Raw genomic sequence first — 16,060 nt, 5'->3', positions numbered from 1 at the left:
TTATGATCAGATCTATCTTTTTATATCCATGAAAGTATTTGAGTTTTTTTGATATCTTTTATGCTTGATCTCTTATAGCCTCGTATTTATTCTCCGATATTTGGGTTTTGTTTGGCCAACTTGATCTATTTATCTTGCAATGGGAAGAGGTGCTTTGTAGTGGGTTCGATCTTACAGTGCTTGATCCCAGTGACAGAAAGGGAACCGACACGTATGTATCGTTGCTACAAAGGATAAAACGGTGGGGTCTATCTCTACATAGATAGATCTTGTCTACATCATGTCATCGTTCTTATTGCATTACTCTGTTTCTCCATGAACTTAATACACTAGATGCATGCTAGATAGCGGTCGGTGTGTGGAGTAATAGTAGTAGATGCAGGCAGGAGTCGGTCTACTAATCTTGGACGTGATGTCTATGTAATGATCATTGCCTGGATATCGTCATGAGTATTTGAAGTTTTATCAATTCCCCAATAGTAATTTGTTCACCCACCGCTTTGCTATTTTTCTCGAGAGAAGCCACTAGTGAAACCTACGGCCCCCGGGTCTCTTTCTCACATTATTTGCCTTTGCGATCTATTTTTATTTGCTTTTATTTTCAGATCTATTAATCCAAAAATCCAAAAATACTTTGTTGCACTTTATTTTATTTGCGATCTATTTATTCAATCTATTACAACTTTATCCCGTCCATGCACCAATTTCTGGCACCGTTACCCGAAAGGGATTGACAACCCCTTTAACACGTCAGGTTGAGAGTATTTGTTATTTGTGTGCAGGGGCTGTTTACGTTCTATTGCTTGGTTCTCCTACTAGTTCGATAACCTTGGTTTCATATCTGAGGGAAATACCTACCGCCGCTGTGCTGCATCATCCCTTCCTCTTTGGGGAAATACCGACGTCGCTTCAAGCCACATCACGTCTTGTTGGCCAGCGCGACGATCCGGTCGAGCTGGCGCCGCTCCTCGGCTATTACCAGTGAATCAGCCAGTTTGGCGCCGGCTTGGGCACACTACAGGGACTTGCGGTAATCGTCAGTGATGGTGATGAGGCCCTTCGGACCCAGCAGCTTCATTTTCACGTAGGCGTAGTGGGGGACCGCCATGAACTTGGTGAGCGCCAGCTGGCCCAACAACGCATGATACGCGCTGGACAGGTCCACCACCTCGAACAAGAGCAGCTCGCGTCAGAAATGGTCTTTGGCGCAAAATAGGATGTCAATCCGGATCCGGTCGATGGGGGAGCAGGAAAGGCCCGGCACTGTGTCGTCGAAGATCGTCTGGGTCGCCTCCAAGTCTTTAGCCTCAAGGCCGAGCTTGCTCATGGTCTCGCGGTAGATGATGTTGATGCTGCTGCCGCCATCAATGAGGACCCGGGAGAATTTGCACATGTGCTGGGGTGCGACAATGGTGGTGTCGAGGATGAGGGCGTAGCCACCCGGGTTCGGCATGACGGCCGGGTGGTCTTCCAGGTCCAGGTGACCGGGCGCTCCAACGAGTGCATGTACTCCGGCTTGGCCGGGATGACGGTCTTCACCTCCTGCCGGAGCAGGCGCTCGCTATGCTTGTCATCGCCAAGGCTAGTGAAGACGATGTAGATCGCGTTCTGGTCGGGATAGTCGTCATCGCGCATCACGTTGTTAGCCGGAGGTGGGGCGGAGGAGGCGGAACCGGCTGCCCTGCTCCCGGAGCCAGAGCCGAAGGAGGCGGGATGTCACCCCTCATGATGCGCTTGGTGATGACGCATTGTCGAAGTGTGTGCGTGGACGGCCTCGCGCCGCTGTGGTGCTTGCAGGGAGTGTCGAGCATCTCCTCGAAGCTCATGGCGGGCTGCCACATCGTCTTGCCGGTTAGCCGGCGTTTGGCGGCCGGCTCGGCCACGGGTGCCTACTTGGTGGCCGCGACGAGCCGGTTGTCATAGCGCTGGGCCGGCTGGTCGGCTTTGCGCTTGTTGTTCTGCTAGTTGTCCTGCTGGCAGCTGCTCTCACCGGCCGGCTTGGGAAGGGGAGCCGTCTTTGCTTTTTCGGCTTCGTCCAGCGCCACGTGGATCTTCATGGCCGAGTCGGCATTGGCATACTTGTCCGCCGTCACCATGAGCGTGGCCATGGTGCCCGGCTCAGAGTGTAGGAGCTTGTGCTTGAGGAGGGTGCCATCCCAGCAACCATTGACGAAGTACTGGATGGCCTGAACCTCGTGGACACCGTCGCATCTATTTCGGAGCTCGGTCTCTACACGCACATGGCGAGATGGCTAGGGCGGCCGGGTCTCTTGTAGTGTCGGTTAAGTTGCGCACGAAGGCCAACACGCCATGGTTTACGTTCAGGGGCTATTTATGTTCTGTTGCTTGGTTCTCCTACTGGTTCTATAACCTTGGTTTCATATCTGAGGGGAAAACCTACCGCCGATGTGCTGTATCATCCCTTCCTCTTTGGGGAAATACCGACGTAGCTTCAAGCGACATCACATCTCGTTGGCCAGCGCAACGATCCAGTCGAGCTGGCGCCGCTCCTCGGCTATTACGAGTGAATCAGCCAGTTTGGCGTCGGCTTGGGCACACTCCAGGGACTTGCGGTAATCGCCGGTGATGGTGATGAGGCCCTTCGGACCCGGCAGCTTCATTTTCAGGTAGGCATAGTGGGGGACCGCCATGAACTTGGTGAGTGCCAGCTGGCCCAACAATGCATGATACGCGCTGGACAGGTCCACCACCTCGAACCAGAGCAGCTCGCATTGAAAATGGTCGCTGGCGCAAAATAGGACGTCTATCCGGATCCGGTCGATGGGGGAGCAGGAAAGGCCGGGCACTGTGTCGTCGAAGATCGTCTGGGTCGCCTCCAAGTCTTTGGCCTCAAGGCCGAGCTTGCTCATGGTGTCGCGGTAGATGATGTTGATGCTGCTACCGCCATCAATGAGGACCCGGGAGAATTTGCACATGCGCTGGGGTGCGACAATGGTGGTGTCGAGGATGAGGGACTCGCGGCCGGTCTCCGTCGGCCCGTACACGCACATGGCGAGCTGGCTAGGGCGGCCGCCGCTTGTAGTGTCGGTTAAGTTGCGCATGAAGGCCTGCTCGAAGTTGACCCATGTGTTGATGCTGCCAGCCAGTAGGCTGTTCAACCACGTGCGGGCCGAGCCCTGGAGCACGAGCGGGCCGTAGCGCACGGCGAGGCGGCAATTGCCGCCCGCAATGCCGATGGCGGTCGTGTAGTCAATGAGCCAGTCCTCTGTCTTGACGGTGCCACTGTACTTGGGGGTGTGGCAGGGAATCGTGAACCCTTTGTGGAAGGGCTCATTCTGGATGCGCGGGACGAAGCAAGCCGGCTCGACGGCGATGTTCTCCTCCAGCTCCCAGTAGAGGGCGAGCTGGTCGAGACAGTGGCGCACGGGCCTAGCCGGCTAACGACCGCGCTGCGGTGGGCCAGGTCGGCGGAAGTCGGACGACGGCCGGGTTGCGGGGGAGGATCGCGCTGGCGCCGATCTTCTGGGGCCAGCTCGTCGGCCAAGCCATCGACAGTCACTGGAGCACGGTTGTGCCGGGTCCGGGTTTGGCCAGAATGAGCTTCGCCGGGTGGCGAAGATTCCGTGTTCTGCTCGGGGTCGTCGGTGTGGCGCGAGACGGATCCCGCCGGCTTGGTGAGCTGGTTGAGGTGGTCCTGCTACGCGTTGGCCGTGTCGAGGAGGCCGTTCACCCGGTGCAGGCGGTCCTTCAGCTCCTCGCCCTGTAGCTGGTTCAGGCCGACTGCGGCCGCCTAGGCGGCACGCATATTCTTCACGGGGGTCTCATAGATGGGAGAGATTGCGCCAAGGGCGCGGCCGATGGCATCGTGATGTCGCTTGAAGCTACGTCAGTATTTCCCCAAAGAAGAAGGGATGATGCAGCACATCGGCGGTAGGTATTTCCCTCAGATGTGAAACCAAGGTTATCGAACCAGTAGGAGAACCAAGCAACAGAACATAAACAGCACCTGCACACAAATAACAACTACTCGCAAACCGACGTGTAAAAGGGGTTGTCAATCCATTTCGGGTAGCGGCGCCCCAAGATGGGCAAACGGACGTGAGAGCGTTGTAAATATTGATAGATCGAACGCCAAATAAAATAAAATGCAGCAAGGTATTTTTGTATTTTTTGTTTAGTAGATCTGAAAATAAAAGGCAAATAAAATAGATCGCAAAGGCAAATAATATGAGAAAGAGACCCGGAGGGCGTAGGTTTCACTAGTAGCTTCTCTCGAGAAAAATAGCAAACGGTGGGTAAACAAATTACTGTTGGACAATAGATAGAACTTCAAATAATCATGACGATATCCAGGAAATGATCATTATATAGGCATCACGTCCAATATTAGTAGACTGACTCCTGTTTGTATCTACTACTATTACTCTACACATCGACCGCTATCCATCATGCATCTAGTGTATTAGGTTCATGGAGAAACAGAGTAATGCAATAAGAACGATGACATGATGTAGACATCTATCTATGTAGAGATAGACCCCTTGTTTTATCCTTAGTAGCAATGATACATACGTGTCGGTTGCCCTTCTGTCACTGGGATCAAGCACCGTAAGATCGAACCCACTACAAAGCACCTTTTCCCATTGCAAGATAAATAGATCAAGTTGGCCAAACAAAACCCAACTATCAGAGAATAAATAGGAGGCTATAAGCCATCATGCATAAAAGAGATCAAAGAAACTCAAATAACTTTCATGGATATAAAAAGATAGATCTGATCATAAACTCAAAGTTCATCCAATCCCAACAAACACATCGCAAAAAGAGTTACATCGTATGGATCTCCAAGAGACCATTGTATTGAGAATCAAACAAGAGAGAGGAATCCATCTAGCTACTAACTACGAACCCGAAGGTCTACAAAGAACTACTCACGCATCATCGGAGAGGCACCAATGGAAGTGGTGAACTCCTCCATGATGGTGTCTTCATTGGATCTGGTGGTTCTAGACTTTACGGCGACCGGAATTGGTTTTCGTCGACTCCCCTAGGGTTTCTGGATTATTGGGGTATTTATAAAGCAAAGAGGCGGTCCGGGGGCACCCGAGGTGGGCATAACCCACCAGGGTGCGCCCTGGTGGGTTGTGCTCTCCTCGGAGCACCCCCCCAGGTGCAGCCATGACCCATTAGGTGTCTTCTAGTCCATAAAAAATCTTCCTAAAGTTTTGTTGCATTTGGACTCCGTTTGGTATTGATTTTCTGCGATGTAAAACACATGCAGAAAACAACAACTGGCACTTGGCACTATGTCAATAGGTTAGTACCAAAAAATGATATAAAATGATTATAAAACATCCAAGATTGATAATATAATAGCATGGAACGATCAAAAAGTATAGATACGTTGGAGACGTATCACGCCGCCCTGGGCCCGCACGTCGGCGACCCATCTTGGCTCGGCGGCGGTTGGCGTGAAGCCGTAGGCGGCGGCACGCTCCCGCTGAGTGGAGTCCAAACGGTGTTGTGTGGCAGTGAGCGTCTCAGACAAGTCCAACAATCGCTGGCGGTCTTCGTCATGCCGAGCCCGGGTCTTAGTGGCATTGAAGGCGTCAACGTCAGTGGTGACGGGGACGCGGAGACTTTGCATCATGGTGCGTAGCGGGTTGGGTGCGTTAGTGCTATCCGCAGCGGCCTTGGCCTCGGCGGCTTTCCTCGCAATGCTGGATGAAGAAGAGGTGCCGGTGTCGGTGGCGAATACCTCCACCTGGACGCAGAGGTCCATCGCCCCAGCGGAAGCACCACCGCCGAGGGAAATTGGGGAGTCGGAGATGTCAAGCACCCCACTAGGGTACTCGTCAGCCACGGGCATATCGGAGATGCGCAGCACGGCGAAGGAGGCGGCGAGTGCGTCGATGACATCGTCCGCCAGCGTGATGGGCTCGTCGGAGTCGGAGAAGGGCCCCGTCTGGAACATGTCTCCGGCCGGGACCTCGAGCTGCCCCACGGTAGGTGCCAACTGTCATGGTGGGCGCACGACAGATGCCAAAGGGTGGCTAAAGAGAGGAGGAGGCTCGAGGGCACCAGTGGGCTCCAGAGGCGAGGTCCGCATGAGCGAGCGTGGGACGCAAGACATACCCAGGTTCGGGGCTCTCCGGAGAGATAACACCCCTAGTCCTACCGAGTTTGGTTTATATGTATCAGTACAGAGTTGCTCCTGGAGCTGTTTGGAGGAGGAAGGAAGGCTAGCCAGGGCTTAGGCTGCTCCTTCTCCTGGTGTGTGTGTGTGTGTGTTCTACTGATCTGAACTGGTCGCCCATATGCATGAGGGCTCCTGGGGGGTTTTATAGGTCAACCCCTAGGGATACAATGGTAATGTTACAAGGCCGTGGGGCCGGGTTGTCAGCGTCCGGGAAGCCGGCACTGGGACCCGTCGGGTACCAGGGCTCGCCGGTTTCTTCGGGCGCGGGCCTCGTGCGCAAGGAGGCACTGTTCTCTATCTTGTCGATCGTCACGGACTGGCCGGGTCTAGCCCGCTATAGTGGCACACCGCTAGGTCGCCGTCTGCTGGCATCAGTAGTGATGATGGGAGCGTTGTAGCCACGCCAGCCTTGGTCAGCGGGCAGGTGTGGCACTGTTGCCACGCCTTCGTCGGTCAAAGGAATTGGTGGGGCACTGTTTCCATGCTCATCCCTTTAGCGGAGACCAGTCCCATCGTACCTTGGATGGGACATGAGGTAACCCATGGCCGGATTGAGGAACACGCCACAAGAGAGCTCGCTTGCTAGAGAAGTCTTGGTTCGCTGGGTTTGGCCGGCTTGCGCCTACCGGCAGGGCTAGGTTGCCGTCTTGATTGGGTCAAGGAGTTCGGCCGCGTTGGGGGGCTTGTCCGGGTTGAGGAACCCGACCAAGTGTGAGCCGTCTTGAGGGCCGATGTTGGCCCCGTTGTTTTTGAAAAGGATCTGGATTCCGTTGCCTGCCCGGGCTTCATCCCCCCCAACATATTTGCGCAAAAGCAAGAGAGTGCTAGGAAGGATGTGCAGTGTGCCTTTAGTGTTCTGCAATCTCGATGGCGCGTCGTTCGGTATCCTGCTAGAACTTGGAGCACCAAAAAGTTGTGGGAGGTGATGACTACTTGTGTGATCATGCACAATATGATTGTAGGGGATGAGCGCCTGGAGCGTCTCTACGACCAAGGGTTTCAGTTTGTGGGTGACAATGTTGTGCCTGAGCATGGAGAAGTGGCAACTTTTGCACAGTTCACCCAATTTCATTATCAAATGAGTGATTGGGAAACTCACATGCATATGCAAGATGATTTGGTTGAGCATATGTGTGCTCATGTTGGCAACCAATGAATGTATCTTTTTTAATATGTATTTGAGACAAATTAATTTTACTTGGCTTGTAAAAACTGATATATTTATTTGGCTTGTGAACTATGTTGTATTTTTTTTTGCTTGTGAAACTATGTAAAATGTTTGTATTTATGTTTAAAAACCCACGGCAAGCCGGACGTGAGGGCGAAAATGGGTCTGCGTGTTGAGCATACTTCCGACCCAAACGAAAAAGAGGAAGGATGACGAGTGGGTGGCCGACTTAAACGGATGAAAAGCGGATAAAGCGCACGTCCATATAGATTGGCGCGTTGGAGTTGCTCTAACTATGCAGGAGGCCAGGGTTACTCTTACTTTATATCCGTTTGACATTACATTTTGAGTTAGTTAAAAGTTTTTCATCTGAAGGGGAATATTTATGGAGGGACCGGGCATCTCACTGCCCGCATCGGCTGCACGTTCTGGCTCCCCTGGCATGCGCACATCCGGTGTCCATGCACGCACAAGCGCCCCGGCCATTCACACACCTGACACACATGATCGCACGCACCCTTTGTTTGCGTGACCTAGACTCTCTTCACGTTACTATTGACCAGTGCAGGGGAGGTAGTGTAGACCAGAAAACACAAAGTCGCGCATGTCGCCCCACCGCGCGGGCGATCCGGGTGAAATCCTAGCCGTCGCACCAGCTCCCCTAGATCTCCCCCTCCCCTCACCGCCACTAACAAGCACCGTCGTGCAAAGCCTGCTCGGCGTCGGCGGCGGCAGGCTTTCCTCTTCTTCCCTCTCGCCAGGTCAGGGCAGTGTGGGGGCGCTCGCCCAAGGAGAGGCGTGGGGATGCGGCGCGTGCAGAGAGCACGCGTCGGCAGGCGCGGCACGCGCGGTGTGAAGGCGGTGACTCGTGCGGCGAGCAGATGTCGGCGGGCGTGGCGCATGCAGTGAGCAGGCGTCAGCACGCCCGGCGCGCGGTGAGTAGGCATCGACACTCACGGCGAGCGCCGGGACGCCAGGTGGGTGCGGAGTGCCAGTACGGGCGTCGAGAACAGGGCAGGCTTGCACGCGAGCTGCGGACCTTGCCGCGTCCGTGCTTGATCTAATGTCTCCGTTGCCGCATCTCGCTGCCCGAGGTCGCACTGGTGGCGGCTGTTCGGTGGGGTCGGCGAATGATGGTGGGCCCCTTACCAAGTGTTTTCAATTCCTGCTCTTGGAGTAGCGGCGTCGTGCAGCGGCTGTGGTGCAGAGTAGGTTTACAGATAGACCAGATCTAGCTCAGCTAGACCTGTCCTTGCATGTGGCGATGTGAGGCGGTCAGTTTGGTGTGGTGTTCATTCTGTTTCGGCGCGCGACGGTGCAAGCCGGCCAGCTCTGGTTTTAACTCGTCTCTTCCTATGCGTTGCGATGCGGATCGTCGCCCAGTTTCTACGCATGGAGGCAGGGGATGGCCGGATCTGGTTTGCCTCTCCCAGGACTACGTGCAGCGGGGCGGCTCAGCCAGGTTGGCTCGTGTTCGCCGAGATTCTGCGTGCGCCGGTGCCAAATCCGTTCCTGGTAGTGTTTCATGGCCTATTTCTGCCCAATGGCACTGGTAGGCCTCTGATCCAGTTGGTGGAAGATTCACCTTTGGATGAAAATCCTGCATTGATTTCGTCACTGCCTACGGTAACGACATCTACGGATGTCGTCTTCTTCCTTAGAGGTACCGTTGTGAAGCTTATTTTGCTCTTCGTACCTCATAGCTTGTGATCTCGGGTTGAAATCCTAAGATTTGGCTTTGCCAGATAGGGTAACAGTGTTGTCATCAACATCACTCCCTCCTTGGAGGCGTTACCTTGGAGACCCTACCATGGTTTCTATTGGTATGCATGGCTTATTTGGTGGAGCTTGGGTTTGTGGTGGTGTCGGCATTTTTGCTTCTTCTTTTTTGCACTAGCCCTTGTTGTGCTTTCCTCCTCAGAGGGTTTTTAACACTTATTCTGATCAATAAATTTGGCCGCTCTACTGCCAATGTTCTAAAAGAAACGCTCTTCACGTTTCAAAGGTGTTGTACTCATAATACTGGGCATACTACTAATGATCATTTTGCAACTTCCATTATTCTATAGACAGACCATCAAGCGGCCGTGAACCCAAGAAAATCAAGCGGCCATCGCACCTGATCGACATTCTTTACCAAAATATGTAAATAATTATAGAAAAAGCACGAACAATCCTTGAATAACCTAATTATTTTTTTAAAGGCATGAATATTTTAAAAAATTGTATGAAGGTTTGTTAAAATACATGAATGATTTTTAAAATTACATGAACATTTTCTTAAAACCCATGCATATTTTTTCAAGGGAATAAATATATGTTTGTTGGAAGTTCTCTTGCCCTATCAATCTGAAAAAAATGTGTATTTTTTCAACTCAAGAAATTATTTTATTTTATTTAATGTTAATTTAGATTAATATTTATATTCTTTAACAGGATTCGCAGAAAGGGAAAATGAAAGAAGGAAGTTGGACACCATGCACACGGTTCAAATACGAAGGGAACGAGTGGGAGGTTCGTAGGATGCTGTGTTGATGGCCCAGAATGCGGTGCGGTGAGTGGGAGCATGCTATAAGTGGTACACAAAAAAAGACGTGGCTAGAGAGCGCCGTGGTGCTCGTTTGTTGCCTGGAGCGCACAACCGTATATAGTAATTACATGTCCTTGTGTCCAACTGTCTACATTAAAAAAAGAAATCGTTTGACCACACCCCGTACGAACATGGCTATCGATGGAATCAGCCTAAATCATATCCGGCGTGCATTTATTTAGGGGTTAAAAAGTTGTAAAAGCCAGAACTATTGATTCAAGCATCAAAACTCAATTTCTTTTTCACCGTTAGGTTTCTCACGACGAGTTCTTCACAACTAGATCCTATATGAGTAGGTTTCGTCAAATTTTTTTCAAGGGCAACTTTGGGTGCAATGGAGGCGATTATAGTGCTATAGGGAAGCATCTTTTCTTTTTGGCCTAGTAGGACTGACTATTATGTTGGTTTGCGTAAAAAATGAGAAAAATCACACAAAACATAAGGCAGCTTTAGTGCTACATACAAAGCAATTTCACTGCGTTGTGTGTATCTGTGAATTTTGCTAACATTATCCCAACTTGCGTATTATGACTACTCAGTTGCCTATTGTTGATGGTCAGTTCCTACACTTGATGTTCAATTGACAATACATGTTACAATTTGCCTATCATTGATGTATAGTTGCCTGCTATTGGTAATTAGTTGCCTACAATTGATGCACAGTTGCCTAACTTTCCGAATAGTTGCTTACAATACTATGAGTTATTTATCCTTGTTTTCTAAGTTCCCTACAAACAATGTGAAGTGGCCAAGATTCACCATCATGTTGCCTATCATAAATAGCAATAGTAGACACAAGAGCATCACTGATAGATGACTTCATAGTATTATAGGCAATTTAGAAACATCGACATACTAGCGTGAACAATAGGCAACTTAAAGGTACTGGCGAGGAAGTTAGGAGAAAATTAGGCAAAATTAACTAGGACACATAATGTAGTGAAGTTGCCTGCTTTTAGCACTAAAGTTGCCTCTTGTAGAAGGAAAGTTATGGTGTTATCTACCTCTATTTCAGAGTTGTTTTGTATCATTAGTTAGATGCTTATTGTTGCTAATTAGTTATTTTTAATGCAGTGAAGTTGCTTCTGTTTAGCATTAAAGTTGCATCATCTAGCATCAAAGTTGCTTTTAAAAATATTAAATAAACATATCCATGTGGAGTTTAGTTTTGAAAAGCTCGTCGCGACCTGACTAGCCAACTCATGTGTGTTTTTGTAGGATCAAAAGTATGTCTAGAGGGGGCGCTGATTAGACTACTTGACCAAATAAAACTTATCCTTTTCCCAATTTTAGTTCTTGGCGGATTTTAGCAACTTTGGACAAGTCAAGCAATCTTAACACAATTCAAGCAAGCATGCAAAGAGTATATGAGCAGCGGAAAGTAAATCATGCAACTTGCAAGAATGTAAAGGGAAGGGTTTGGAGGATTCAAACGCGATAGGAGACACGGATGTTTTTGTCGTGGTTCCGATAGGTGGTGCTATCGTACATCCACGTTGATGGAGACTTCAACCCACGAAGGGTAACAGCTGCGTGAGTCCACAGAGGGCTCCACCCACGAAGGGTCCATGAAGAAGCAACCTTGTCTATCCCACCATGGTCGTCGCCCACGAAGGACTTGCCTCACTAGGGTATAGCTTCACGAAGTAGGCGATCTCCTTGCCCTTACAAACTCCTTGGTTCAACTCCACAATCTTGTCGGAGGCTCCCAAGTGACACCTAGCCAATCTAGGAGACACCACTCTCCAAGAAGTAATAAATGGTGTGTTGATGATGAACTCCTTGCTCTTGTGCTTCAAATGATAGTCTCCCCAACACTCAACTCTCTCTCGCAGGATATGGATTTGGTGGAAAAAAGATTTGAGTGGAAAGCAACTTGGGAAGGCTAGAGATCAAGATTCATATGGTAAGAATGGAATATCTTGGCCTCAACACAAGTGTAGGTGGTTCTCTCTCAGAAAAGGTAAGTTGGAAGTGTAGGTTCGTTCTGATGGCTCTCTCCATGAATGAATAGGAAGTGGAGGGGTATATATAGCCTCCACAAAAAATCTAACCGTTACACACAACTTGACAATCTCGGTGGGACCGAATTGATAAACTCGGTCGGACCGATTCAGCAAATCTAGTGACCGTTAGGATTTTCGGTGGGACCGACATGCAACTCGGTAGGACCGATATGGTTAGGGTTAGGGCATAACGTAATCTCGGCTAGACCAATTACACAAACTCGGTGAGACCGATTTTGGTAATAAGCTAACCAGAGAGTTGGTGAGTTAAACTCGGTGGGACCGATTCGCTCATTTCGGTGAGACCAAAATGTTACGAAAAGGAAACAGAGATTTTACATTGCAATCTCGGTAGGACCGATTATGCAAACTCGGTGAGACCGATTTTGGTAATAAATCCATACAGAGAGATTGCAATCCCATCTCGGTGAGACCGAGATCCCTATTGGTGAGACCGATTTGCCTAGGGTTTGTGGCAGTGGCTATGACATCTGAACTCGGTGGCGCCGGATAGAAAGAATCGGTGGGGCCGAGTTTGACTTTTGGTTTAGGTCATATGTGGATGTAAGAAAGTAGTTGAGGGCTTTGGAGCATATCACTAAGCACCTTGAGCAAGAGCCTCATTAAGCAACACCTCATCCCTCCTTGATAGTATTGGCTTTTCCTATAGACTCAATGTGATCTTGGATCACTAAAATAGAAAATGTAGAGTCTTGAGCTTTGAGCTTGAGCCAATCCTTTTGTCCTTAGCATTTTGAGGGGTCCACTTTTCTCATCCATGCCATGCCAATCATTGAGCTTTCCTGAAATATTAATCTTGAAATAGCATTAGCTCAATGAGCTATATGTTGTTAGGAATTGCCAAAACCACCTAGGGATATTTGCACTTTCAGTTTTCCATCATTATATCTGAAGATTTCAATGATTTTTTGTAGGCAACTCGACCAAAAATTAAGAAATTTTTGTAGGCAATTGTCTGATCCGCCCTGCTATGATACTTCTGATAACCCCCTATGCAACTTCTCATCTAACACCGCAACCTGACTAGCCAACAACCGTGCGCTCAGTAGCTTTGGCAACTTAGGTCCCTTGATGGACAACTTTCATAGTATTTTAGGCAATTGCGGATCACCCGTGTGAAGCTTTGTAGCGGTGTAGGCAACTTGGTTTCTGAGGCAGACAACTAAGAAACCATGTTAGACAACTTCCCACTTTACGGTGGGCAACTTTCACAGTATACCTATTGCACAGAACTAAGCAGGAGGCTACTACGCGAATTCACTTATACACATGGTGCAATTCTTCTAGCATCGAAGCTGCTCATGTTTAGCGCTAAACTTGCCTCATTTAGCATCAAAATTGCTTTTAAAAAATCATCAAAACATATTCATATGGGATCTAGTTTTGAAGAGCTTGTCACAAGGAATCCAACGGTGAAAACTGATCGTCATTCCGACACGCGGTGTGAAAGTTATATTTTAAAAAAAATTGTATCAAAATTAATGCATGTTACATCATCGCTGAGTTGAAACGGTTGGTCGAATGAGGTGAAGAAAAATCAACGCACTGTAGTTGAAGAATCTTTCCATATATAGAACAAGTGGGTGAACAGTTTACCAAATATGGAATCGGTCTTTTCCACCGTTTAGTCCATGAGCATGCGCTCGGAAGCCCGAAAAAATACAGCTGCACTTTTAAGTATTTAGGCACAAGAAAAGGACTAGTAGAGGACCCACACGATCTTCGGCGGCCGGTTCAAGCCACTGGTAAAGGGGTAGCGACTCGCCTACCTATCTCTCCTCACAATTTCCTTCGACAAGTGGTAGACAACCAACGGCGAGGCTTTCTGTTTCCTGTTGGATTTTCTGGCAGAGCTACTCAAGCTCGAGCTCGAGCGCTGTGAACGGTCATGCTGGCCTTTTGTGGACTCGTTTTATAAAAATGAGATGGGGGACCCCTTTTATTAAAAAAACAACAGCGAGCACTACATTGGAGGTGGCGGCCCTATTTGCATGTATCTATGTCTCAAAAGGGTACGCTAGGGAGAAAGAAGTTTGGGCGGGGCTGATCTAGTGGACACTAAACTGGCCCGCATTTACATTCTAGGACTAAATGTCATGTGGTTGGATGGTTAGACGGACAATGGTATCCCGAGCCCACCAGGGTTCAAGTCCTGATGCTCGCATTATTCCTGAATTTATTTCATAATTTTTGGTGATGCACTTATAAAGTGACTTCGTAAAATCTCAAGATAATATACCGGCTCAGTCTCTCAAAGGTGCTCATAGGAGTAAGACGTGTGTGTATATTCACAGTGGTGAGTGTATGCGCGTATGTATGAGCGTTTGCGTCTGTACTATATTTTTTTTAAAAGAAACCACTAGTTTTTTTGAGACGAACCACTAGTTTCTCAAGAGGTCCTATTAGAGCATCTCCAGCCGTTGGCCCCCCAGGTGGCTCCAAAAATCGCCTCCTGGGGGCGAACCGATGCTAAAATAGGCCTGGGGGCGATCGGGTTCCCAGCCGACGCACCCAGGGTTGGCCCCAGGCGTTTGTTTTAAACTTTTTTGAACATTAAAGTCGACTAAAATTCGGCGAACAGGACAAATATTCGGCAATATAGCATAGTTCAGCGAACTGAAATAGTTTTTTTACCTAGACAAAATACTTTGAAAAAAACACAAGAGGCCGCGACTACAGGCCGAATAACGCGTTGAGAGAGGCGAAGTCACCGTCATCACCGTTGCCCTCGTTGTCCTTCTCCTCCTTCACGCGGCCGCCCCTGCTGGACCCCTGCCCGGGGTTGCCCTGGCGACCCGGTGGCGACGCATCGCGGCCACGGCGCCGAGCGGCAAACTACTCTAGGGCGAGGCGCTGGCGCAACAGCTTCGTCCGTGCCCAGTCTTCGCGCGCCCACTTAAAGGCCGCCGCGTCGTCGAGCCCTGGCTCCATCTTCACGCCAGCGAGACCCGGCCCCGTCTTCGGCTTGACGATGCAGGGAGGAGCCGAGGAGGAGGCCCGCCCGTCCTCATTGATGACGATGTCGGCGTTGCGGGTGCATCGGCCGAGCAGCATCGCCGTGGGCTCGGGCTTTGCCTTGACACTGAACAGCGCCGGCGACCCGAAGGAGTTGGAGGAGTGAAGGAAATATGCCCTAGAGGCAATAATAACATTGTTATTTATATTTCCTTATATTATGATAAATGTTTATTATTTATGCTAGAATTGTACTAACCAGAAACTTAGTACATGTGTGAATACATAGACAAACAGAGTGTCACTAGTATGCCTCTACTTGACTAGCTCGTTGAATCAATGATGATTATGTTTCGTAGCCATGGACAAAGAGTTGTCATTTAATTAACGGGATCTGAAAGTGCAACTATCCCTAGGTGGTTTTGGTAATTCATAACAACATATAGCTCATTGAGCTATGCTATTCCAAGATGATTATTTCAGGAAAGCTCAATGATTGGCATGGCATGGATGTGAAAGTGGAACCCTCAAAATGCTAAGGACAAAGGATTGGCTAAAGCTCAAAAGCTCAAGACTCTTCATTTTATATTTTAGTGATCCAAGATCACATTGAGTCTTTAGGAAAAGCCAATACTATCAAGGAGGGATGAGGTGTTGCTTAATGAGCCTCTTGCTTCATGTGCTTAGTGATATGCTCCAAAACCCTCAACTACTTTCCCATATCCACATATGACCTAAACCCTAAGCCAAACTCGGTCCTACCGATTCTTCCTATCCGGCGCCACCGAGTTTCACTTGTCATTAGCCACTGCCAAACCCTAGCAATTCGGTCCTACCGATAGGGATCTCGGTCTCACCGAGATGGGGTTGCAAACTCTCTGTTTCCCTTTCGTAACTTTTCGGTCTCACCGAAAGAGCGAATCGGTCCCACCGAGATTGCAATGTAAACTCAGTGTTTCCCCTTTGTAACTTTTCGGTCTCACCGAGTTCCACTCGGTCTCACCGAAAGAGCAAATCGGTCCCACCGAGTTTGCCTGACCAACTCTCTGGTTAGCTAATTACCAAATTCGGTCTCACCGAGTTTGTGTAATCGGTCTCACCGAGATTACGTTATGCCCAAACCCTAACCATATCGGTCCTACCGAGTTGCATATCAGTCC

This window comes from Triticum aestivum, chromosome 2A (genome assembly GCF_018294505.1).
Source record: "Triticum aestivum cultivar Chinese Spring chromosome 2A, IWGSC CS RefSeq v2.1, whole genome shotgun sequence".
Lineage (NCBI taxonomy): Eukaryota > Viridiplantae > Streptophyta > Magnoliopsida > Poales > Poaceae > Triticum > Triticum aestivum.
This window is presented reverse-complemented; position numbering follows the sequence as displayed.